Source organism: Micromys minutus, assembly GCF_963924665.1.
Source record: "Micromys minutus genome assembly, chromosome: 1".
In the NCBI taxonomy this organism is placed as follows: Eukaryota; Metazoa; Chordata; class Mammalia; order Rodentia; family Muridae; genus Micromys; species Micromys minutus.
The window spans coordinates 21,562,514-21,589,690 of record NC_137969.1 but is presented as its reverse complement, the minus strand read 5'-3'; the positions used below and the strand labels follow the sequence as shown (position 1 = coordinate 21,589,690).

Below are 27,177 nucleotides of genomic sequence, written 5' to 3'. Positions count from 1 at the left end.
CAGGAAGTGAACCAGGCGACCTTGAACACAGAGGGCGATCTGAAAGCTTGGAGCTGTCAAGGGCACAGACACAGATTATTCCGAGCACCTGGAGCTGAGGCCAGGCACCCTGGCAAATACATTGACAGCAGCTCCAGCTTCTGTTGGCACCAGGCTCTGAGCCGGCAGCTTCACACATGGCACGCTGCAGTCTTGAGCTCTCAGGACAGCATTGCTATGGGAAAGCTGGGCTCAAAGCCTTCCGAGGCTTGTCAGAGCTGAGCAGAGCCAGCACCCAAGTGGAGTCTGAGCAGGGAAACCCAGAGCCTAGTGAATCTCATTTCTCAGTGTCTGAGGTCAGTGCGGCTGCTGGGAATCAAACCTGGGTCCTCAGGAAGATCAGCAGAGAAGTGCTCTTAATCAGAAAGCCATATCTACACCCCCTTGGCTCGATCCTTAACCAAAACGTATGTATCTAACAGGTCTTTGGGGTTGAAGTCCTGTTGTGTAGCTATACCCCAAATGAAGGATTATTAAGACTCAGACTAGCTAGGCTGACAAAATTAAATCTCATATTTTATAGATGGACTATTAAGTCCAAGGGAAAAGTCATTCTCCAGTCTACTCCTTTAATCAGAGACTATTTTCTGTGTTCTGGGGTGACAAAGGAAGAATGGAAGCCTTCAGGTTTCCTTTCCCTCCCCTGCCCACCTCTCTGTACCCACTCCATGACAATACTGAATAGCAAGTATGGAAAACCAATAATCCACAGGCTCTCCCAGAGGGTGGTCTTCATTGTATTGAATTCAGTCCAAATATCTCAGGCTGGGGACACCCTTAGTTTGGGACCTGTTTACCCCTTGGGCTTCAGTTTTCTTCTCTGCCACACTAGCTTCCCCATCCTCATACGTCACCACGTTCTCCCTAGCTTTGGACTAGGCATTTATAGATCCCTGTTTCCAGAATGTGGTTGGCCAGGCTTTGGGAAGTGGTGTCTTTCTTGTTATTCAGATCTTATTTCACATATAAACTTTGCCTCAATGGTTTTTAAATCATCCAATTGTAAAGGCCCCATTCATTGGGCCAAATCACATCTTCCCATCACCCCTGTACCTAGTCCTACACACCACTGAGTCTCTTGGTAGTGACTAGTCTTCCTCTTATGATCACTCCAGAGAATGGCATTATTCCTGGCTCACTATAGGGGGCAGAGACTTATTCTCTCTACGAACTTGTCAACTGCAGGGGTCTGTAGGGCCAATGAGTATAAGTTACAGGGAACAGATTTTAATTTAGCAAAAAGCAAAACATAACAGCCTATTCATTGGAAAGATTGCCAAATCACAATGTCTCTCCTATTCCTAGAGAGTCAAGAAGAAGCCAGATGTTGAAGTGGGGGAGGGCGCTTTATAATGGACAAGCTCACCTAGGAGTTTAGAAAACGTCTTAATTAAAAAGGAGGGGTAGCTAAGAAATAGCCCTTCAAAAATATTTTAATTTTTTTCTTAAGTCTTCCTATTACATAATTCACAATCTGACTCAGATTCCAAATATAATTAACCCCAATATAGCCTTGTATTCTCACCCGTAGAACAAACATATCCCTATCAGAGGACATAAGCAGAATATTTCATGAGACAGCGACATCCTCGTGAATCTGTCTTCAAGATACCTTCACAGTCCTGCCACCTAATGTGAGCATACAACTAACTCAAGCATGCATCTCCTCTAGGGGAAAAGGCTTTGATTTAACAGAAGAGCTGGAAAGGAAGATGTTATTTGCTAAGTAGTCACTGTGTGCAGAAGACAGTGCGCACGAGAGCAAAGGTCTTCTCTAGAACCATCCACCATCGAGCGTGGTTGTTTTCATTTTATTTAATATTTTTAAGCACTGAAAGGGTGTTAGAGAAGAGTGGAGACTAAAAGCTCTGACAATTAGACAAATTCAATGGGAACTCTTGCAGGAAGTAATCCCAGGTATGTATATTTGGGTATTCAGTGTATCACCCCCCTGTTTTCCAGGAAGTCATATGGGACCACAGATGTCAGATGTTACAGCAGGAGAGTGGGACCTGGAGACAGCAGTACTAAGATTACCATGTGAAAGAACCAGTTGGCAGGGAATGGCTGCAAACGTTTCCTGAGGTATGGCAGACACAGTAAGGAGAACACATCTAAGAAGCCAGACATTCACACACACACACACACACACACACACACACACACACACACACACACACATGCCAAAGGCAGGTAAATGTAGAAGAACTAATGAAAGGCCAGAATTCTCATGTCCCATGACACACAGGACCTGGAGAGCTTCAGGGAGTTGCCTAAACCTCAGAGCCATTCCTATACAAATTCTACAAAATGGGCCTAAACCTACTGAATATGTGGGCAATTACCATTAGGTATGTTAATTATGCAACACAGTGAGTGTCTAGCACACAGTAGGCTTTTAACAAACATTAGTGTCCTGCTTTTGCCTTTGGCAGTTATGGGAGGAAGTTATTAAGGTTAAACAGCTATCTCAAGGTTGCAGAACAAGGAAGCATCTAAATTAACCTGCAGGGTCCTTCTCCAAGGCTCTTGCTTTGCCTTTTCCCATCTTGGAAGGGAAGCTTCTCTGTGGATAGTACAAGCACACTCTGGGCAGAGGCACAAACTCCTGCAAAAGCCAGAGAAGGTGGCAGAAGGCATCGGCTCTAATCGACTGCTGTGCAAAACCTGCTCCTTCCAAGTCTCCCAGGGTGATGAGTGATTTCATTTTCTGGAATGTACTGAAACCTGACTAGAGACAGTTTGAACAACAGGACTGTCATTTTATTTTTATGCAACTAAACTGGGCAATTGAAAGCATCAGGTTATTTGTTCATCCTGAAAAGTCAAAAATGCCTTCACTTTCTTCCGCACAATGGTTTAAGAATCTGTTGCCACGGTGTCAAATTTCTATACTTGGCAGGGCATCTTGGAAGGCGAGGAATAGGAAACAGATTCAGTCTGTGCCTGTCAGTCTGTGAAAGGACATGGGTATTTCAAGACCTCCATAAATATTTATTTTCTTGAAATTGCCTCTACATGACAGTCCTCAGCTAATGCTGACATTCGGTTTTGTTTGGAGTTATGATAATTGCTGGGAAGTAGGATAAAGTGGGAAGGGTTCAGGGTAGGAAGGACCGAAGGATGGCTCACATAATGTTAATAAGTGTTCTTGGAGCACATTTGCTGTCTGAGCTAAACAAAGTAAAAGTGGGCCCAAGTTCTCTTCAAAGTGATTCATGCTTGTGGAATGCAGTTCCTCTGAGCTCTCTGAGTTCTCTGGAGTCCTCCGTAATTCGGGAAGGTTCCAAGTCCACAAAAGGTTACCTGGATAATGAACACTGCCGGAGAGGATCCGAGATGAGGATGGGAGTTCAGGGGTGGGGGCAAGAACTGGAAGGCATCATGCTGGCCTTGCAGAACCACATCTCCTGCCACAGGGTAGCTAGATGTCAAGCAACACAACAGCATCCTCCCCTCCAGGAACAAGATTAGAATGTGAGGACCCTGGGAAGCTGTTTGTCTTCAGTTTTTCCTCCAGCAGCTGAACACAGTCTGTAGCACATCACACTCTACCGGAAGTACTGCAGCTGTCCACGTCAGAGAGGACATGCCAATCTTCCCGGGTCTAGTTAAAGAGGAAAAGGGTACTCTAAAAGTTCTAAGAGAGGTGTGAATTTTTGTGTTCTTTTTTTTTTTATTCAAAGACTTTAATTTCTGCATGATATAGCTAGTGAGTAACTAATAAAAAATACATTAGAACTTACTGATACAGATACATATAAAAAATGTTGGCTAGGTGATGTGGTGTATCTCATTTGTAGGATACTTCCTTAGCACATATGAAGTGTAGATTCCATTCTCCAAATACAAGGTAGATAGGAAGGCAGGTAGATAGGGGAAGAGGAAAGGAGGTAGGGAGCTGAATTAGAAGAAAGGTAGATAAATGGAGGCTTGGTAGATTTTTAGTTTCTTGAACTATTAACGGTGAGTAATCCCTTTTAGAGAGCTAAAAGTCTTACCAATGTATAGATTGCCATGTGAATTTTTGTGTTCTTATGTTCTAGGAGACATTGAGTAGTCCATGGAACAGGCCTAATCTTGATGCCCACTACAATTCTCAGCGCTGTGGCCTGGGGAGGGGATGGTCTTTTGTTTTCTCTGTTTGTTTCTCACAGGGGTGGACATAGCTTGTTTTTAAACCCAGGATTAACAATAATCCTTGGATGCAACAAAGAGAGAGAAAGAGAGAGAGATCAGTCTGGCCACAGAGGTGGAGTTATTCCAGAAAGATGATAGATAACAAAAAGTTGGAATTAACAAGAGGATTTTCAGCCAAGGCTTAGGTTCCTCCCTCAGCTCTCTGATTTAAAACCTGCAGGAAAGCTCTGAAACTCGCAAGAGCATCAACCCTATATTTTTATTGTAAGGATTAAGTAAAATAGTATGTATGGGGCGGTTAGGACACTGTTCATGTGGCAAGCCTTCAAATCATGGTATCTAATTTTATCCCTCGAAATGCTTCCTGGTATAAATAGGATCTAGGGGATGATAATTAGTCAAATGCATTTGTTCGTGAGCCAAACTACTGCAGTGATTCAACCAGACAGAAGCTCAAGGAAGAAAGTGACACACAGACAGGATTAGGCTCTCTGTTTGAGGACAGCACAGAATAGGGTCTTTCTAAGACACCCGCGGCCACCCCCAACCAAAGTGGAACAGCAGATGCTAGCAGCTCCAGAGAAGGGAGGGAGACAGAGTTCCTTCTCAACGTGCTTCATGTTGGGCACAGAAGGCAGCAATGACCTAAATAAATCCTTCATTAGACACAGAAACACAGCGGCAGAGGCAGCACACGGCAGAGCCATGTGACAGGAGAGAGGACAGAGCCTCTCCTGTTACCATGCAGCTTAGTGGAATTAGATCCTCACCAGCAGAAGCTGGAGCTAGGTGCTGCAGCAACAGTGCCCCAGACGTGACCCAACCTCTGACAGGTGTTTTCTTAGCTGAAGGATAGGGCAGAGGGTGTTTCCTCATGCTACATGTGGCAAACACTCCCGGGTTCTATTTATTTCCCCAGAAGTGCCAAGATACAAGGGGTACGCTAGGCCTAAAAATCCATGTACCAACATCTCTGCCTGTCTTGTGGTACCTACTCACAGAAAGAGAAACTGAGACAGACAGAGCCAGAAGCCCGAAGTCATGCACAGAGATGCTACACAGAGTAGGGTAGCATGTCGCCCTCAACCAATGCCTATGAACACAAAACCCCTAGAAATAATACAAACAAATGCCTATGAACACAAATCCCTTTGAATCTGTGCTGGGCAAGGGAGACTAGAACACTCTGCAATTGTAAACAAATACATGCACTGCAAAGCAAAGTCTTTTTTCTTAGGCCAGCTTTAAAAGGGATGTCTTGTCAGTATTTATACTGGGAAGCACTGGTACTCCAATATGATTGTAGTTGAAGGTAAGAATCTTGTAGAAGCAGTTTGGTTTAGGTAAGGTCATACAGCCGGGTCCCAATCTCAAAGGACAGGTGTCCTTCCAAAGGGAAGGAATGGGAGAGAGTTCTTAGGTCAACAACATGTGTGAAGACAAGGAAGAGGGAAGCTGCCCAAAGACAAGGAACCAAGCCATATAACGAGCTGAGTTCTCAACACCCAATCTTGAGATCTCGTCCTCCAGGATAGTGAACAATGAATAAGCATTGTATCTCTAGATACTGCTTCGAGCAGCCTCAACAGCACCCAGTCCTCAGGGACACAGCAGCAGAACTAAGCTTTTTGCTGGAAGCCCTTCCACTGCATCAGCACAGAACTATCTACTGGATCAAGGCAGATGACATCACACAGGAAGTCAGTTGATTGTTAGGGCCTGTGGCGAACAAGCTGTGCACGTGGTCCATCTACAGAGGTAGCTGATGACAACTCTGGCAGATGTCCTTAAAGTCCAGGGACTGGAATGCTCTAAACACTCAGGGTTTTACAGATACGACTATGAATATTTATGTGAGAAATATTGTGTCTTATTAATTAGTGAATGAATATCTCTTGTCAAATAAGGACAAAGTAAGGAAAAATAAAATGGTGAGTACATAAAACCTGTACGTTCTGATGCCTAAGGTTACACAGGAGCTTATGTGAGGCTTCTGAACTTGCATGAAATTGAAGATCTATGTAAACAATTCACTCATGGTCTTTAAAGAGCTCCCTCTAAAGTAGAAGGCACTCATAAAGGAACTAAGAACAGAGTTTCTGAGTGGACATGAAGACAGCCATGCAAATAAACGACCATGCAAATAAGAGGCTCAGATAGAAGAGAATTGGAAAGAAGCAGGGGATGCCTAGAAGGAGACCATAGGACAAGTGATGTGTGGGCACAATCCTGTGAGAGACATAGGGCTTGCTCTACAGAATCCTCAACCAGGCATTCATTCTAGGCTGTGTGAAGCGGAAAACAGGGGTGTGTGTAACCTCTAACGTCGGAACTTGCTGTGGGGCTCACATGCTGTTGGTGAGAGTTAACAGAGATGAGCTCTCAGGAGCGTGTGTCCCCATGGTGTCCCCAGTAGGAGAACAAACACAGCAGTGTTCTGAGTTTGAATTCCTGCAAGGCCGCTTCATCAAATAGATTCCCACTTGGGGAAAACTGTTGAACATTCTTGGAAATTGCTGCTCAGAGTTTTGGTAAACATGGGTGCTTGATTTGTCACGGACATATAAAAACAAGTATTTTGGCCAGGCATGGTGATACACCCAAAATCCTAATGCTCAGGAAGCAAAGGCAGAAGGACTGGGCTTCGTAGTGAGATCCTGTTTCAGAACCATAAAATAAACTGAAAGCAGCCTTTTGTATACACGTTTCATCGTTTCCTGACTTATCCTTGCAAATCAAAAAAGCATTTAACATGTACAGCCTAGGGGCACCAGTATATTTGTGGTTTTCCTAGTGACATCATCTGACTTGAAGGTGCACCAAGAGCATCACCCCAAGAGAGAATGATGCCAAGCATTGTTGGATCAGGAGCTACTCCAAATCTAAAACTAAAATATAATTTCTGTTGAATGCACATTGCATTCTCACCATAGTAAAGCTGAAAAGTCCTATGTTAACAGCACAACCTATCTGTACTGCCAAGCACCAGAAATAAACCAGAGAAAGAACAGTGCCAAAGACACAACCCAACCACAGGCTGGAGGCCTTGCATTGTGCATGAAGCACTTGGCAAGCAAGTGGACCTGACTTTGAATCCTCAGAACCCATGAGACATTTAGTGTGGTAACATGCATGCTAGTACTCCGACAGTGACATAGGAGGGAGAGACAGGAGACTTCCCAGAAGCTCAAAGGCCAGCTGACCAGGTACCACAACTATCAACAACAACAACAACAAAATAACAGAGATAGCCTGTCTCACACAAGGTGGAAGGTGAGGTTCTACACCTTTATGTGGCGCTGTGACTTCAACATGCATATGGTGGCATGTGTGAACTCTACACACACACACACACACACACACACACACACACACACACACAGAATTACATACATTCATATCGTAGACAAAGGTGCACATACAGAGACATCATGTACATGCATAGTGTAGATGTAGATTCAAACATGGAGAGACATCATATGCATATTTATTACAGACACAGATGCACACACATAAAAATAGACATAGACAGACAAGCACACACACACACACAGACACACACACACACACAGAGAGAGACAGAGACAGAGACAGACAAACAGAGACAGACAGAGACACGGATTTTAGTATGCATTCATGCCCATGAGTAAAACTGGAATAAAACTAAGTGAGGCCTGGCACCACAGCAGACACTGACTTCATAGTGAACATATCTTTTTCTGAATAAATATGGGACACTTAATGCCCTCCCCTGCCACACACACACACACACACACACACACACACACACACACACACAAATACAAGCAAGCCATGAGAAATTATACTTAAAAAACAAAGCCAAAACAAACCAAAACATTTAAATGCCATTTAGGTTCAACATGCCTTTGTTATGATCATCAGCCTGGGTGCTACAAAATTAATTAGTGCTTCAATTTTCTCTGACTAGAACTTCAATTTATCCATAATGATTCTATTATAAACAAGGGACACCTGTTTTGTTATCTTGCTCATCTAAAAGCTATGTCATCTATCCATATATGCTGCCCTTGACATGACTCTTTTGGAGGTCTTTTATTATTTTTTCCTATAATTTCACTATCTTCTGATCAAATCAGATGGCACCTGTCAAGAAAGGCCATCGGGATTCTCATCTTGTCTTTTTATTCAGGATGTGAACACAAAATGATTGACTTGTGCCCTGCATCTTTACAGTATTATTTATTTTTACTTAGATAAAGCATTTAGATCTCTTGGCATCAACAGGAAACTTTCTAGTATCAGCTAGATGAATCCCCGAGCTCACAAAGGGAAGGTTTGGGGAGTTAAGAGTTTGGCTTTGAACCCCAGCTCCACAGACCTTCTCCTGTGATCTGTGTGCCTTGTTGTCTTATCTGAGATGTGAAGATTGTGACAGTACAGACTTTGTAGGATTGTCTAAAAACCAAAGAAGTGTTAGTAAAGAGAGGGCTAAAGAGGCAAACCGGCAGAGAGAAAACGCTCACGAAATGTCAGCCATTGTCACTCTCTGACTTCTGCCTTCCATTGTAGCAGATAAAGGCTCTATTCAGGTGGTCTAAGTAACTAACCTAGATAATCTCAGGCACATACATCAGGCCCTACAAAGTCTCCTTTGCTTGAAAGGGCCGGTGCCCAGAAATGAATTCGTGTCAAGCTACTGTAAGAAGCTGGGGCCCAGTTCAGCTTTGTGCTCTGAGTTCTTTGTGACCTTGTTCAAGACTCAGGGATATTCTAGACCTCATTTGAACAGGGAAGTAATTAGGACAGAGAGTCTAACTACTTAATGCATATCTTAAAAGAGAAACATTCAGAAAATTAAGACACACCCTCTCGGGTCATGGTAATTACCTCACATTCCTAACAGGACTATTCCTGTTGAATTCACCCATTATCAGCCTAAAAGGAAGGTTAGGTGAAATGCAGCAAATACACAGCGAATTTCTAAGCTGCTAAGATGTTCTTCATGAAGACAGGTGGAGGAGTAGAAGTATTTTTAATAGAGAAATAACAATTAATAGAGAAATCGACTGTGTTTGGATCACAGCTAACACTTACTCAATGAATATTAATTGAACTAAGGATCTGGTATGCAGTAGATAAAATAGACTAAAGACCACTCTATGAAAAGATGTTTAGTCATTACAAGAATGAAATAAGGTAGAACTGGAGTGTGCTGTTATGGGCAGGTTGCATTTGAATGTCTCTCCCCAAGGGCCTACTGTGCGAGGAAACTGAGAGCAGAGAGACTCCCATAATGACAGGCAGTAGACTGGAGTTCATATGAATTGAGGGACTGAAGGAAGCTTGCAGTGTGCTTCTGGGACAATGTTTAAGTAAAGTCCGGGCTACAGCACAGGGATAAGAAGATGGGTATAGAAAATAATGTGCTTGAGATTCCTCACATTTAAATCCTGCCTCAGGTCTGTCTCCTTAGGGGCTGTACTCTTCTTTCAGGGTCTCAGGTTTTCATTTCCAAAGGGGGAAAGGGAACTCCTTTGTCCTACTTGAGTCAATATTTGAATTAAATGCCCTACTATGAAATTTAGTCTAACTTTTCTGATACAAGGAAGACTTACAGTAAACAGGAGTGTGATGACATATATACTCTGTCATAACCTGCTCAAAAATGATAATGATAATTTGGGATTTAAAAGAACTGTATTTGTCTTTTTAAATAACTGTCCTAAGAATGATAGGAAATTGCAACATTCCAAACCCTAACAATTTTCAGAGAAAAGGTTCTCCTACAATCCAAAAATACTAACAGAAAGAAAAAAGGAAAGACTACAGGACACAAAGGTTTTTAGTTTGGTCTTTATGAAGGACCTTAAAAACTATCCAGGTAAGGAAAGAGAGCTAGTGATAATAATCTGACACACTAGTCTGTCTAAGCCAGCTAGGCCCAACCCTAGTGGGCCATGCAACCAAATCCCTACCATGTGACCTGACGTCAATCCATGGCTCTTCCCGACTTTTACTTGGGATGTGTGAGATAAAGTTGAGACTGAGGATGGGTAACAGTGGGAGCAGACTCAACTTGCAAGACTTTAAACTAATGGTGTCTGGGAAGCAGGAGCCTTGAGCCCTGGGAAAACTCTCTCACACAAAGGCTCTGGAGAGAGAGCTCAGACAAAGACCGAGAACCAAGAGCAATGACCCCAACTACAGAAGGACCATCTGCACATTGCATTCACTTCCTTAGGCGACAAAGTGCAGCTGTGCATCTGAACTCAAGAAGTGTGAACTCACACATGGGCTCGCCCTCAGAACTGATGTTTCTATTTATAATACATGTACTTTGAATTTATAATAATGGTACTTTCACTTCCCAACTACAAGGACCACATCCTACCCTTGAATCTTGCTCAGCAAATCCATCTACATACATTTTATTCTCTATTGTACTGCTGCACTTGAACTTAGGGTAAGGCATCAAGCAATAGGCAGAATTAGTTGTCCTGCTGTCTGAGACCCAAGTCCTCAGGGACATAGTCAAGTCAACAGTGATCATAACCATACCCCCTGGAAGAGTAGGGCTTCCCCAGTACAGGAGATGTGTTATGCTTATTCAAGCTGCTTGAGCCTTAGGTAAAGTCCTATTTTTCAATATTTCCTCCTTGAGTTGCTTGCTTGCTTCCCGGAGGCCTTTGACAGGCCCCTGCACACCTACACCTTTCAGGGATCCTGAAAGAGATCAGAAGCCACTGTTTCAAACAGAGCAGGTCACCAGCCTGAAGGGACAGCAAACACACCCCAATGTTAAAAACAGGAGACGGTTCCTAAACTCACAGGCCCTCGACACCTGAGAAACAAAGCATAGAACCATCATGTGCCCGGAAAAGAGATCTGTGCTGGTCTGCACACAGGACATGACTTGCCATGGGATAAGGATGCATCAGAAAGAATGTAAGAATGACCCAGGGTAAAGCTGAAGACAGAAAGGCACCGAGGCTCTAGAACAGAAGGTAGTGTGCTCCAGGTGTGGTGATACCTATGCCTCTGATCTGTGTGAGGGAAATCACAGGGCCCCCCTTATTAGATTACAGGGAATAAGGTGGGGAGGGATTTCAGTGGACTTACCAGCTGTCCAACTTGGAAGCTCATTAGTACTTTCACTTTTTAAAGGCAAAACAGAACAAGCAAAGAGAGCATTCACACACCTACTATATGCATTAAATGCTTCAACTAATTAAATGGACTGTCATTAAAATCACCATTAAATGCATCATTGCACTTAATCTTGGAGACTGAAAAGGAGGGTGGCAGGGTCTCTGGTGTTTTCATTCAGTAGATATTATGTACCAACAATAGTCTGATGTGCTTTGGGGAGTCTCTTTTGGCAAATCCCCCTCACTCTGTAATTTCAGTTCCTGAGATAGATGTAATATTAAATAAATGAACAGAAATAATTGTATAAGTGAATACCCAAGGAAGAGAAAAATGATTTACTTGCCCAAGGTAACATCTACACCTAAACCTTATGCTATGGGATGAAATCACATCCGTGCCTAAGAGTTCAATGCCACAATCCCTGGGATTCCCCACTGCACTGGGGGACAGGGGAGTTTCTGTTTATCTATGAGTTTTGTAAAGATTGTCCAGGGCATCAGGAAAGACTTACAAAGAGAAATATTGCAGACTGCAGATGGTTGCAAATATTAGAGAGCCAGAGGAGGGAAAGAGAAAAAAGCAGACAGATAAAAGATCTGTATTTTAGCTGAAGATAGCAATAACAAAGAAGTTATGAAGTTCAGCCTGATCAATCACTGCCTGCCCTGTACAAACACAGCTATAATAGTTGCTCAAAGTAACAGAGATCGATTTGAGCTTTCTTTTGTCAATTAATTTTCTGCTTTCATTGTTTTCAATGCTTCTGTGCCTCGGTTTCCTATTGTATCTGTACACACACACACACACACACACACTCACACTCTCACACACATACACACTCTCATACACACACCTCTACCTATTTACCTTTGGGCTAATTTTTGATCGTTAGGAACTATTGGAGAAATCTAAAGGGTTTTGAGATTTTTCTTCCTGCTTAAAAGATAAGATGCTCCTACGTGAGAGCAAAGTCATGAGATTACTTGTTTTAGGGAGACCGGGAGGCTTCACTACACTAGTGTGGAATCCTGAGAGGCTTCACTACCCTAGTGTGGGGCACCATCACATAATGGGGTCAATGAGCTATACTCAAGATGGTATTGTTATTGATTTGGCTTTCTACGAAAATCTGTTTTTCCAAAAAGACACGAACAATGACTATTGGATACCGCCATGTTGATACTGTCTACGTGTCAGGCTTTCTAATGGATCTTCTACATAAATTACTAATAAAATTGCCCATCAATTAGTAAAACACATTTTACAGATAAGACAAGGAAGGTGGTATAGAAACAAATTACTTTCCAAATGTGAAATACAATGAAAAAGAAAAAAAAAAAAAAAACAATTCTTTCCTGGTCGGGCATATTTTCTTGTGTTCGCAGTCACTGTGAACTCCAAACTACTCTCAGCACAGTGGTCTGGCTGTGTGTGGTCTTAGGAGGGTTGACAGGGGATGAATCTGGTATCCCCTTAAAAGGATCCTTCACTCAAGGTGTTCAGATGGAGCTCAGAGTGGAATGGGGAGAGAATTCCCACGGAGGACAGGGCCAAGCAGGATGTCACTCGGAAAGGTTTCTCCAGGACTGGGTTTAAATAAGGAAAATATAAAGCCCACCTTGACAGAGGACCAGCAAAGGCACAGTGGCCATTCCTTCCACAAGGTGGCATTTGGTGCCCTTGTTCATCTGCAACTTGAACCAGGATCCCTTGGCTTCTCTCTGGCTGGACAGTTAAGATTTTGATACCTTTTGCTCCATATCAAGAGCCTTACTTTGAGACACTGAGTAGTAGGACACAGGATGCAGGCATCATTATCCTAAGTGCCGGCACAAGGATGTGAACAGGGCGTGGTGAGGATGGTCCTGGCACATTACTGACTCCCTGCCCTTGGCTTCCTTTTATCTGCATCTATTGTTTTTTTCTCTTGTATCATCATCTTTGTTCTCTCTATGTCCTCTGTTTCCATTCCTGTCTCCCACAACATGCACTCTTGCCTTCTGTCCTTATCCTACAGAATATCTTCATTTGTGTTTCACATGGGTAAGATAAATTGAGGTTGGTAAAACAAATTACTGACATATTCCCCTATTATTATAGCATATGAGTTCTACTTCTTGGCTTTCGAGATACATTATTCAATTTCCTATTCAGGGTAATTGTCACTTTCTGTTGTCGGTTTCATGTGACACTCTCTGTTTGGCATCATCTATCTCTTGACATAGCTTATTTGGTTAACTGATCATTAAACAACATGTGTTATAAATTTAAGCATGCCCATTTCCCAGATGTGAAGACTAAAGTTTAACCAGGTGATATAAATTACCGTCTATGGTATGTCTCATACATTGTAAATTCCAACCATATTCAACTGGCTAGATAACTGAAAGTAATTCTACTTATATTTTTCCTGACAATAGTCTAGAGAAACACACTACAAGTATGCTGCTCATGTTACACAAGGAACTAATACTATAGCAACAGAAATGGATTATTTTATCTTAAGCAATATCTTACCATTGGGGAAACAATTAAAAACTGCCCTGGATATACATGCAACAAACTCATTGCTAACTTCATACCCTATCTAGCGGCTGCCAGAGCAGACAATCTCCTGTCCATCCTCATCCATCCTCACAGCCTGTTCTAATGATCTTTGAAAGATCTCCACTCACTTTCCTAGTCTCAGTCCAGATAATCAGGCAAGGTGCATGTGAAAGGCCCTCTACTGGGCCAACAGTCATCTATGGGAGAACAGCTATAGGGGTGATATTGCAAAACACTTGACATCTGGTCTCAGTGGAGCCTAGTAGATAGCCAACCTTTCTTTCATGAGTAATTTGTTTATCTGATGATTTTATACACGTATATAAAACATTGAAATTTCTCACTGCCCTGTACCGTTTTCCCACCTCTATAGAACACCATCTACCATCTCTATTAGTCCTCTACCCAGGTTCATTACTATGGGGTTGATGTTGTGACTTATGTGGTTTAACCAGAGCCATTGCTGTGGCCACTGGATTGGAACCATGCAGTGGAGCCTGGTGGGGTGACCAGTTGGAGTGCAACTATAGACAATGACTTTTTCCTGTTTCTAAACCTAGGGACTGTTGTTCGCTAGAAAGACAGGATGTACTGGTTAACATCTGTGTTTATAAACATCAGCATTTAGAAGGAAGGGTGACAGTGAAATTCAGATAAGCAACAGTGTTCAGTTTCCACTAGGACCCATTATCTCGAGTGCCATGGATTTTGAGCAGGTTTGCTGTATGGGGATAGATTCTCTTTGTGGGGCAAGTATCAGATCCAACCAGAGAACAGTTGATTACGTTACAGTAGTGCCCCCATCACGTCACATAAGCAGATACATCTTGCCCAGCAGGCTGATTTCATGGCAGGATTAATGGCTATATGAGACCATGGATTGACACCTCTTCCCACTTTCAAAGATGCCTGGACAGCTCCTTCTAGGACTGTGAAAGCCAGCCTATGGAGGGAAAGCTCCCACTTCCAGTCCAGCTCGATTTCTGTTATGCATCCATATGATGTCTTTAGCAACATTGTCTTACCATCGGCATGGCAACCAAGAAAATGATAAGAATTTGTATTGTTTTAGAGATACCTATGCCATATCCCACCACTGACATGGGTTTTTGTTTTAATAACCCATGGCCTTTAGAGACAGCGTTTTTCAGCCATACTGGGTATCTCCCTTCAGTTTATTAAAAAGTAAATGATATATTTTAATTTGGTTACAATATTGTAGGTTTCCATTAGGTTTTTTTTAATATCCTTACATCTGGTTAACTCCCCTTCCTACTGCCCTTTCTCTCCTATCCTCCAACCGTTTTTTGCTCATCTGCCCTATATCCCCCATCTCTAATGTCACCTTGCCTGTGCTCTACAATCCTTCTCTCCTTGATGCTGTAATCCTCCCAATAGCCTCTTCTTAGTTTCTTGGCTTCTCTAGGTACTGCAAGTTAAGCACACAGAATTAGAGATTCTAATACTAGGCCTACAGAGATGAGCTTGGAGCGTATTTGCATTTAATAAGGCCCTGACTTAGCAGACCCAGTACTCTTCTGGTAGCCTCACAGGTCAAAATTCCTTCTTCCCACGGATGGCTGAGAAAGACCTGGCTCATGATATCATGGTCTTAAAGAGATCATGTGAGTCTCAGTTACTAAATACCTATCAGTTTCTGTTGCCCTCGTTTTAGCAGGTAAATAAGATCTCTTAGACTAGGCTGCTCCTTGCTGTGGTCACTGGGGAAAACAACACTTTTTTTTTGTCTTGTCTTGGACCATTCCCACAGGCTAAACCATTTCACCTTTGAGATTACAGTGTAACCCTTTCCTTAACCTTCACATGGTTTGGAGTTTTTGGAAAAGTAATTTCTCAGAAGATGTAAGAAACTAGTGGGATTTTGTAAGTATAGGATGACAAACATGACCACCAATGAACTCCAGTACTCAGAGATATGAAGGATACACTCTCCCGCTGACCTATATTCTCAGTCCACTGACCTATATTTTCAGTCCACAGTAAATATATTTTTAAATATCTGGGATACACCTAAACTCTTCCACATTGTTTTTTCTGAAATTCAAATTTTAATTGGCAGTCTCATATTTGCATTTGTGAAACCTTTCGACTTTACATGAGGCAACTTCCCGAGCATGAAACCAGGCACTTTCATGTCTTTGCAGCTTCAGAATAATGTTGAGAAAGTAAAACCCCAGAAAAGTCACCCATTATTGAAAGCCAGTACAGAGACAAATTACCAGCAAGGCAAACATAATTTGAAAATAGTATCTCAGATACCTGTCCCTGACACTGAGTCCCCCCTTCCTCCCTATGTTGGATAGGGTCTGTCTGGAGAAGGGGTGGGAGTCAAGGGCAAACTAGTTTTCTCTAGGGGACTTTCAGCCTATTCTGGTCCCTGTGTCTGGAGCAGTTATTTTTCTGAGCACAGCGAGGCAAGCATGCCTTTTCATTTCAGCATCATCTGCAAACACCTTTCTCTGACTGTATTCTAACTGCTGATATAGGACTTTGATTGACTCTCCTACATGAAAGAATGAAGACATTTACATAAAACAACCTACTGCACAGCTCACAAGCCCTGAATCTGCAGGAATTCTAGGGGAAAGGCGACAAGACATAAAGTGCAGAAGTGGAAGTTTCTTGATGAATAAAAGAAGACGTGGTGAACAGTTTTCAGTCTAACACTCACCGAGTGTGGGTTACGCGGTCCGTCCTCCGGTGGATTGAATAATCTCAAACTATCTGCTCAGCTTAGGTGGAGGATTCTTGCTGCGGGTTCAGCATCTACCAGCATCGCACAGGGAATGGGAAAAGGTGATATATTTTCAGGCCTCAGTTTCCTTCAACGTAAAGACAGGAGCCAAGCTCTCCCACCTTTGTAGGACTGAAGAGGGTGGGTAGGTGGGTGGGTCGGTGGGTGGGTGGAGACAGCTGTTATCATCCGCTGATAGCGCAAGACCTTATCTTTCCTGCATTCTTTCTGAGTCAGAGGCTTTCTGTGGCTAAGATAGTCACAACAATAGGTTCCTGCTGAAGGACAAGTTACTCAGCTGAATTTATACTTTGTAGACCCCAAAATAATTTATTGAGTTCTCAGTAATGGGATCCACACTAATTCTAACTATGTTTTATTCTTGTTTTTTTTTTTTTTTCTCTCTCTAATCCCCATTTCTCTCTTTAAGTATCTCTTCCCCCAAGAAGCAACCCCCCTCATTTCTCCAGATGAAAACTCTCATGGTTTCTCTTTTGAGCTAGTACTTGGGAGCAGACATGGTGTTCTAGAAACTGAAGCAAACATACACCCCCAGGTCTTCAATCTCACGGAGCATATCTCCGTGTGGGGGAGTTCAGCATAGTAAGCAAGTGAGTCAGTCCAGTGGCTGGATGACGACAGCTGAGCGCACTCAGGGGCCACACAATCGTCTTCAGAGAAAAGAAAAGATTTGAACACAGGGACCAGTGACGACTGGGGCTCATCTCTGAGATAAGCCCACTGAAGATGGCTGTACACCTCCCACCTTTGACACACAACCCTGCTAGTGTATCTGATGGACTGTAAGCTCATCAGGAATCCAAAATATTTCCTCATCTCCTAGACAACTGTCTGTTAAGAAAAGCCGGGCAGATTTGGAAGAGGACATCTAAGGGTACAATCCCCCTTCATACTTTGAAAAAAGAAAAAAAAAAAAAAAAAAAAAAAAAACAACTAAATATGTTGCTCTCAAGAGACAAAGTAATAATCATTTTTAAGAAAAGTCATTCAAAGCAATTGTCACCTAGGAGGTTAATCCAGGAATGGAAAACAAGTTGGAAAGTACACAGGTAAGCTACTTCTGGCACGTATATATGCACATTCGCTGTTCAGTTAAAAAGGCACTGAACACCAGCGTTCTGAACAGGGGTTCTCTACAAGGACATCTTCCCTACATCCCTCCAAAGCTCTGGTGATCCAGTCCCTGGTGATTAATGTCTTCCATGTCGGTCTGGAATCTCATTGATGGTAGTCCATCACTATACTTAACACAAGGACTGGAGCAAGGCTTGTTTGCATTCAACATGTCCACTCATCAATTAAAACCTGACAGGTATACAGAGACATATTTGAAATTGCAGAATCCAACCAAGACTCCATCCTCCCACACTGAAAACCGTTTTGTGTCAGATCCTGAAACTTAATATTGGTCACACTAAACTCGAGCCCACCTAGGCTAACTGCCTAAGGCCTCACAACAACATACCTGCTACCCTGACTTTTCATAGCACACATTCCTGATTTTTGTTTCCATCTTTAGCATAGGCCAGTCTAAGTAGGGGGGATTTTTATCAGTTCCCCTTCTTAGTGCCCCTCACGTGCACAGTGGTGAGGACTTCAATCTGTCTTCCCCGCTGTGTTGCTGGCAGGGAGAACCTTAAGTAGAGCAGGGTTGGAACTCAGCAAACCAGTTAAAGGTGTAAATGCGATTTTAAAAATGCTTAGGGAGACGAGGGCCAGCGGCATCCCAAACTGGCTGAGGCAGACCATGTGACAGGAAGTGACTATAACTATAACCGTCTAGAACCCTTTCCCTACATTCCTGTTGTGATCCTACAGGTAAGATCTGGGAGTGTCACATTCCAACCCAAGCTTCCTTCTATCCAAAGCACGCAGAAGCCACGTACTCTGCAGGCCTGCGGGAGAACTCCGAGGCCCCTTCACGAAAAAAAAAAATGCTCTGTCCACTCCCGTGTATTATTTAGACATGTTGAACTGGCTGCTAGAAGCTGATGTCAGTAGATTTTCCATAAAACTGCTAACCTGTTATTCATATTAAACAGCAAATAAAAACCTGGCAAGGTTAGGCCAGAGGTTTCACTGGCAACAAAAGTGTTGGATCTGAGCTCCAGGCCTGTTTCTGTCCTATGAAGGCTGTTTCTTGTCTGGCAGCTAAAGGCATTGCCACTTGCGACCCCTGCTGGAAAGTTACCAAAAAGCAGGCGTTTAGGGGAGAAAAAAAAAATTAGGAAAGAGGTCCTTCGGGATCTATTTCTGTTATGTTTAAACCTTTCCTTCGAAGAATAATGTATTCATTTTTCTAGTCCTCTCCTGGTAGCACATAACTATTGACAAACTATGGCCCAGTAAATATTATTCTAACGGCCTGCGAAAGCTATGGACTGAATTCCCTGTGGGCGGAGGGAACTGAGAAGGCTTCACGCCAGAGGCAGTCCTGAAGATGGATTGTGGAGGCTGTGTGCATCAGCTGCTTAAGATGCTGCTTAGCTCAGACACAAAACGGAATCTGTCTGAAGACTATGTGGTGCCTCTAGGAAGAAGTGAGATGCCGAGAATCGAGGCTTGGAAAATGAGAAGGAATGAAGGGACGAGACTCCGGGGATCATGTCAAGATGGTGCCCGAGGAGTGGCTCCACTGGGAGCACATCTTGAGACTTGGATGCTGCTGCTGACGCCAGCCACTTGATCCATGACCCAAGTGGGTGATAAACACTCTGCAGTTTCTGTGTCCTCAAGCTGCTCCCTCCAGATTCCCGTCCCCTGGTGGGACTGTGGGACTGAGTTCAGGGCTGCAAGATACAAACTAGGAAAAGAAACTCTGCCTCCAACTAGGCACATCTCTCTGATCAAGAAAGTGAGAATCTCTATAGAAAAATGATATTTGGTTGGTTCTAGACACGTAGTGGGACTTCACGTGGTGCTGGAAGGATAGGCGCCCAAAGTAGTACTGAAGTCTGTAACGGGAACACATAGATCCGAATTCCTATCTGGAATCCTCTGTACCTTCAGAAAACTGACAACGTTTCCTAATCTGCAGATTCTCAATTGTTAAAATAGAAATGATACCATCTGCTCTCTTGAATAGCTGTGAAGATTCCATTCAATCATTCATTCACTTTTCCAAACCCGTTTAGGAAAACACATTAAGTGTTTGATAGTGAACTAGGCTCTGGGGACAGACTCTGAAAAAAGAAAAAAGGGTAAGAAGCAAGACAGCTGCAAGCGCTGTGTGCAGATGACCAAGTTAGACAAGAGAGAGCCACAAAAGTGGCTATTCCTCGCGCTCCCCCAGCTGAGTCCTTGACCTTTAACATTTCTGGTTTTGATTAAGCAGTATTAAGTCTCTCCCCCCAAATGTATCTTGTTAAGACATATGAAGAAACTGAACATAAAACTACAGCGGAAATCCTTTAAAAGTCAAGGATGTAGGTCAATTGGTAGCGTACTTGCCTAGCACACTGGTTTGAACCATAGTACAAAAATAACTGGGTGCCACAGTTCATGCCTATAACCCTGGCACTGGAAATGAGGAGCAGGAGGGATAGATGATGTCCAAGGTCATCTTTAGCTACATAAGGAATTGGAAGTCAGCCCAAGATATATGACCATCTCTGAAAACAAGAAAAACAACTCTAAAACTTAATGCTGTCCTGAAAGTTGTAATTCTTAGAAACAGTGGGGTCCAGGGCTGAGGTAATTCATATAGAGTGCACATAAGATGAAGATTATTTAAATCTGCCCTCATTTAATGTTCAGTGCATTGATGAACTCAGGAGTAGGCACTTCCCAATTACGATTAACATGAACCATAAGTGGATATAAAGTATAAATGCTAGGAGGGAAAGTTTAATAAATAAAAATTCACAAGCATTTCGCAGTCAGTAAAATGTCCTTCATGTGTGTGTTATCACTTCCTCTTCATCATTCTTCAGCCACTAATCTGCAGGAAAGACCATGAGACACACACACACACACACACACACACACACACACACACAGAACAGTAGGCCTAAGGTCATGGGAACAGAGGTTGACTTCATCTTAGACTGAAGCCTCTCGCTTTCTTATTCCAGCAAGAAAATCTGGTAGAAAGCAGAAGGTGCCGGGGCTAGGTTGGGGACTGGGGAACCTCAGTGTTGGTATTTTCTAACTTTCACTGGAATGTCCCATTTGTCCTTCTGTAACCTCTAGGAACACAGTACACTTGCTAGACATTTGCCAGGAAAGTGCTCCAGTTCCCAGCTCTGGCTCTGGAACTGGTGTCTAGATACTTGTGACAGACACAGGTTCTGACCCATTAAGGCATCCGCATATTTGACATCTTTGCCTCCAAATCTAACCACCCAGGAGAGAACATGGCTCAGTCTTGCTGGTGTCTGTGTGCCTCCCAGAGTGCACGTTGGGTCGTAAGAGAGGCAGAGCACAAAGTTGGGTAGACCAGACCAGCCAGCCTGCCCCTACCTGCTTTGGAATCACCACTGAATTTTAATGTTAGACAAGAAAAGCTCCCAGGAATCTTTTCCCTTCAGAGAATCCCTGGGATTTTTCAAGGCTGAGAATTTCTTCTGTTAGGATGAAAACGAAAGTCTCAGCTATAGAAAGGAGCTTGAGTAAGGCAAAACTCAATTCTGCTCAGCGAGGTGTAGGAAGACGATAATCTTCCAGAGGGATTAAATTTATGTTTCCCCACTAGCAGCAAGGTCCCTCCACATGTCCAAACTCCCCTTTGTAAGGCCAAGGCACTGCTTTCTCACTAGATCCCCTGTCCGAACTTTCCATCTTAAAGATGTGGTGTGTTGTATGCACAGCCGCTTGACGGAGGATGTGAAGCCCAGAAGCACAGCTCAGTCTTGCTCACTAAGACATCTTCTCTGGCTGCTGGCTAATTAACTGCAGAGACTTAAGAGTGCTTAGTCAGGAAGTTGTCCATCCCTGTTGAACAAGACTTAGATGGGTAACCGATGCCAAAGAGGCTCTTTTAAAGTTCACCTTCTCATACATAGCTGTGGCAGTGTGTGTGTGTGTGTGTGTGTGTGTGTGTGTGTGTGTGTGTGTGTGTTTGTGTGTGTTTGGGTGTTATCTTACATATCAATGTTATTTTTTTTTTCAATCCAGTGAATGTAAAAATCTAAGCACACTGAAAATAAGGAAGGGCGACACAATGCATTGTAGCTTGAACACTCCTTTGAAATTTTGGAAGGTCAGGCTAATTCTAACTCACCGTTGCTGGGGAAGTAGAAAGCAAGACTAATTCCTGCGGTCCAAAGGAATTAGTACTTAAGAATTGAGGGGGTTGGGGTTGCAGAAGTTGAGCTATCTCTATCTCCTTTTATTAAAAACTAAAGTTAAATATAGAATTCCTGGAACAAACTCCTGTGTGGAAGCTGGTAATTGAATTTCAACAAATACAGTGAGCTTTGGGGGCAAAGCTGAGAGACCACAGGACCTCATTTTTCCTCCAGCAGCTGGTCAACTACCCAGGGCTGGGGCACGTGGAACTGTGTTGGAGACCTGCCTCTACCAGGCTTGGGGGAATGGCCTGGAGATGGGGCTGCCAGGGTGCTGGTGGTACTTTCCTGAGAATGCTGAGCTCAGGCTGAAGCAAGGGTGCACTCTGTTCTCTCCCATATCCATGTTCTCCTTTATTCATCCCCCAGTATCCCCCTTCCTGCTCCTGGCTAACAAGACACCTCTTCAGGGAGAGCAGCTTCAAGACTTGCCTCTTCAGGATCCCCCCAAAAGCATCTTAGCATAGTTATGGATAAAAATAGCCCGGGATAACGCGGAGGGGGAGAGGAGGAGTAAGTCTCGCGCAAGGCAAAGCAAGGATACCACAGCTTCTGCGTTGTGGGGGTTGGAGAGGAAGGGTGCTACTCCTGGTCCAGAGGAGAACCCTGTGTGTGCAAATAAAATAAGGTGCCTCCTTAGCTTAGGCAGTGCCATAAAGAATCGGAGGCACCCCACAAATAATTCCTAAGTGTGGCCTGTAGCCCCACCAACCCTTGGTAGGCATCTGGCTCCAGCACCGGTTTCTCCAGCCTGCTATACTGGCTTAAGCTCCAGGTTCGGAAAGATGCTTCTCGCGGTCCAGGAAAGGCAGGGTCCAGAGGGGAAAACGGCGGAGTTCACTGCTACATAGACGGGTGTGTATGGCGCACCTGAACACGTCGGGCTCCAAGTGAGTGAACTGTGCTCATTCTAAATACAGGCTTCCCAGGTTCGTGTACGGACATCCCTTATCCACCACCCTCCCCCATCCGCCTCCTCTATCGGTGGTACTCGAAATAGAAGCCGAGGTAGAAAAAGTAAAAAGTAACAGGAAAAAAAAAATAACAGCAGTATGTCACTGGTTTTCTTAATACTTACGGTCCGGTCCTGCCTGTCACCTTCTTTTACGAGTACCCCGGAAGATGCTCTTTCTCCTTATTACTGCGCTACCGAATGCAAAGGCAGACTAGACCAAGGCTTCCGCACCCCAAATGCCCCAAACGCTCCTGTCAGCTGTCCCCTGCTCCAGTTCTCCGCCCCAGGTGGTACCCGGGCTCAGCCAGCGGTCGCTCTAGCAGCAGTTTGCCCAAGGTCCTAGAGAGAAGCTGTGGCGCCGAGCAACGGGAAGCGACGACCCTCTGGAGTCAGCTAGGGACATAAGTCCAGTCTTTTAAGAGTCAGAAAGTCTGGTACCTTATAGTCCATCTCGCGAATTCTAGAGGTGACGTCCCGGGGCAGAAGACAGGAGGATTAGAAAATCCCCGAGTCTTCCCTCCAGGGGAGTGTACTCTACCTGCTTCAGCCTCATCTCACCTTGGGCTCTGCACTTACTCTAAGTCGGAACACCAGAAGAAGGTGCCTAGGTAACCGTCACCCCTCACGCGCCGGGCTCACCTTAGTCGCGTACCCGTCCAGCCGGTCCGGAGCCCTCGGTCCTCTCTCCGGCGGGGCCATGGGCAGCACCTCCGCCAAGCACCTGAGCCCCTTGGAGCAAACTCCCAGTTACCCCGGGACGGGCGAGCCGTGAAGGGACACAGGCGCTCACCGAGAGAGACCCGGCGGTGGCCGCAGCTCCGGGCTGCAGAGCGCTGAGGACCTTGCAGACAGGCGTTTTGGTGCCGGTTCCGAGGATGGGAGGAGCAGGAGGAGGAGCAGGAGCCGGAGGAGGGGACAGTGGAGGCCGAAGCTCCGGGAGAGCGCGGAGGGCAGAAGAGGATCTCGAGCGCCCACTGCTGCCTCCTTGGCTCCGGTGCTGCCCGGAGTCCCGCCTCCCAGCGAGTCCCTGAGCGCCGACTTCCAGCAAGCCTGCTAAGCACCGGATTTCTGCGCTTCTGGGTCACGAAGGAGCCGGCTCCGCTTGCCCAGTACCTCGGCTCCCCGGATTTTAGTCTTAGGGGAGGGATCGGCGTAGTCTAGAGGGTGGGGCGTGTGGCTTGGCTGACTTTATCCACCTTGCAAACCCTGGACTTCTAGTCCTGACCCCTCTGGGTCCTAGCTAGCCTTGGGCCCTTATGTCCGTTAACCCTTTGGTAAATTCCGCGTGGTCCCCTAGACCTTCGCAGAACCCACGTGTGTCGGCACCCAGTGTTCCTTACCAGCGGGTGACTCGCTTTAGGCGCTTGTGCTCAGTGAACAGTCCGGGAGGTCTCTGGAGCCGGTAGCTCCATCTTGCACTGCAGCAGGGACAGGAAGGATCCACTTAAAGAGCTGGCTTTAGAATGAGTGTGCCGTGTCGCCCTGAAACACCCTCTCTTCATCGGTTTCACCTCAGAAAGATCGACTTAAGGCGAGCCCGGAAGAATTCAGCTTTCCTTTAGCAAAAGTAACTAGGTTGGCAAATTTCACCTCTGAAACTAATCAAGTTTTTTCCTACGTTCCAAAGCTGAGAGGTTTTGTGTGAGAGCCAACCTGCATATTGTGACTCAGTTTTTTAAGATTTGGAGGGCGGAGGAGCTGGAATCTCCTTGGAGATGCTAGGCTGCTTCAGCCAGAGCATTTCGCCTTCCAAAACAGGTTACCAAAAGAAAAGAGAAGGCTTGGGTGGGGGTGGGGGTGGGGGTCGGGTGTTGGGGGGGGGGAGAAGAACCCAAATTCAAATTTAAAAGAACTTCCTTTAACTATTTTAATATCTTCTATATTTAAAAAATCAGAATATAAATATTTACCATTTGCATTTCTAGAATCAATTTTCCCATCTAAGAGAAAAAATTCCTTTGGGAAACTGACCGCCTAGCTGGTGCAAAGATTAGCTTCAGTCCTCTTAGAAGGCAAGCAGATGCCCAGTACAGTATATTGTGGCTTATAAGGCAGGCAACCACTTAAAGATCTTAGACCAAGTCTTCCTTTTAAATAATAAGTTCGTAGAAAATTTAATGAACCTGGCTACTTAATCTTTGGATAAATGTACAGTTGACATGCCCATTGTAAAAAAAGGGGGGGAGGAGGTGCATTTACAAAAGTCACTTTAAATCTGTGTCTAGAAAAGTACATTTAAAATTTACCTTAGATTTAGACATACACATTTTCTCCCATTCTATAAAGCTGGGTAAAATCTTGCAAATGTCTGTTGTGGTCAAATGGAGAGTTAAGATCCAACGGCTGCCAACTATCAGTTCAGCTTCTACTAGAAGACAGGCATGTGCGCATAAGAAATCCTTCAAAACAGGGAGGGATGTTCATTCCTTAAATTGGTTAAGACTATTTTCCCCCCACAGAAGGGTCCAAAGTGTTTCAATACCTAACACGTGGTAGGAATTCCACAAGCCATCCCTGAGACACAAAGGGAGAATAGCAAGACTTCTATCCACACCCTGGAAGCCAGAGGCCAACTAGCCAGCTTTCTTAATTACCTGCCACAAAACTTCAAAAGAGAGAGAGAGACAGAGAGACTATAAAATCCCAGCCCCAGCTCAGAGTCTCTGTTAGTCACCTCCTTTAGCAGAAACCACTAGAGGCATGTCCAGCACTTGAACAGAACTGGAGCACTGGCTTTGCAGTTGCCCCCCCCCCCAGCCCAATATCATAAAATATTTATTGATCAATAATCAGTGTTCTTAGATTTAGGTAAATAAAAATACCCATGAACGTTTTTGGCTGTTTTTTGGCTAGGTTGTCTGCTGAGACATTGACATCTCTCTTAGATGTCTTCTGGGCCTGTCTTCTGCTCACTCCTGGGTGTCTGTTCTGTCATCTCAACCCTAAGGCTGTATTAAACAGACCTGCTTTTGCATTTGTCCTCCCAATACATTAGACTAGCCTTGGATATAGCAACCATGGCATAATTATCACTTACTGACCTTTTGTAGGTTCTTGGCCATGTAATATAAGAAAGAAAACAAAACCAAACAACAACAACACCACCAACAACAAAAAACCCCAAAAAACTAGCAAACATAAAACTCTAATAACAGCAACAATACTCACAAGAAATACACAAAAACATAAGAACAGTCGGTAGGGACTATAGAATAGGTTTTCCAGTGAAGTGTCAGCATTGCTTCAACAGACGACCAGAGTTCTGCTCCTAGAAGAGAAGGCTTGCCTCACCTGTCAGTTCAGCACCGGTGTGTCTAGTACCCTCTTCTGTCCTGGAAGGTGCTTGTCTCATATACAAGTGTGCATGTGCATGTGTGTGTGTGTGCACACACACACAGATACACACTCCATACACACACGCACACCTAAAATCCAACAGTTTTAATAAGTTTACACGTTTGATATTTTAAGGGTTACTTGATTTGGTTCAGGGTGAGAAATGAGGTTCATAAGAGACATGCTGGCGACCAACCAGAAAAACGCTGTCACTCAGTACTATGACCCAAGTCGGTGTCATCAACTAGAAAAACAAGTGTATTACAGATATTTTCTGCACCACTAGTATGTAAGCTATTAGAGCCACTACTGGATACTTGATATGAGAGATAAAAAAAAAAAAAACATTAAGATGTCACTGCTGCCAGCAAAAATACTTTTGTCAAGGAGTAGTGAGCCATATATGTACAAGTCACCTTTCCAGAGACTCATTCATTCTGGCTAGACTGTAAACTCTGTTCACAGAAGATCAAAGCTGAAGCCGTGAAAAGGAAACTGAAGCTGGTGACCTATGACTTTGGTCGATGATTTTCAATAGCAACATCTAAGATAGAGCTGAGACTTGAGTCAAGTGTTGGGCAAGACCAATTATCCGCACTGTATCTGTGCTCTCTCTCTCTCTGTCTCTCTCTGTCTTTCTCTGTCTCTGTCTCTCTGTCTCTCTCTGTCTCTCTGTCTCTCTCTCTCTCTCTCTCTCTCTCTCACACACACACACACACACACAGAGAGAGAGAGAGAGAGAGAGAGAGAGAGAGAGAGAGAGAGATGTTCTTAAAGTATTTGTGGAAGTCAAAGGTTAATTGCGTTGGTTGTCTTCTATATCTTGCCACCTTATGTTTTTGAGATAAGATATCTCACTATAACTGGAAAATCCTGATTCCCTTGACTGACTGGCTAGAGTCTACCCTCCTTCACCAAAGTATCTGCCTTCCTTTATCTACCCCAGCACTGGAGTCACAGATGCA

At 44.1% G+C, this 27,177-nt stretch overlaps 1 protein-coding gene across 2 annotated transcripts in view; it reads right to left on the bottom strand.

Annotated features, from left to right (window-relative positions):
* Window positions 1–23,690, bottom strand: part of HS3ST1 (heparan sulfate-glucosamine 3-sulfotransferase 1) — a 29,979-nt gene extending 6,289 nt beyond the window's left edge. The window contains exon 1 of one of the 2 annotated variants that reach the window (XM_080923692.1): window positions 23,516–23,690. The gene's annotated coding sequence lies outside the window, so the exon portion shown is untranslated. Of the gene's footprint in view, window positions 1–16,549; window positions 16,622–23,515 lie in introns of those variants that run through there. The other variant, XM_080923693.1, reaches the window with a different exon arrangement.
* Between the last annotated feature and the right edge of the window lie 3,487 nt (window positions 23,691–27,177).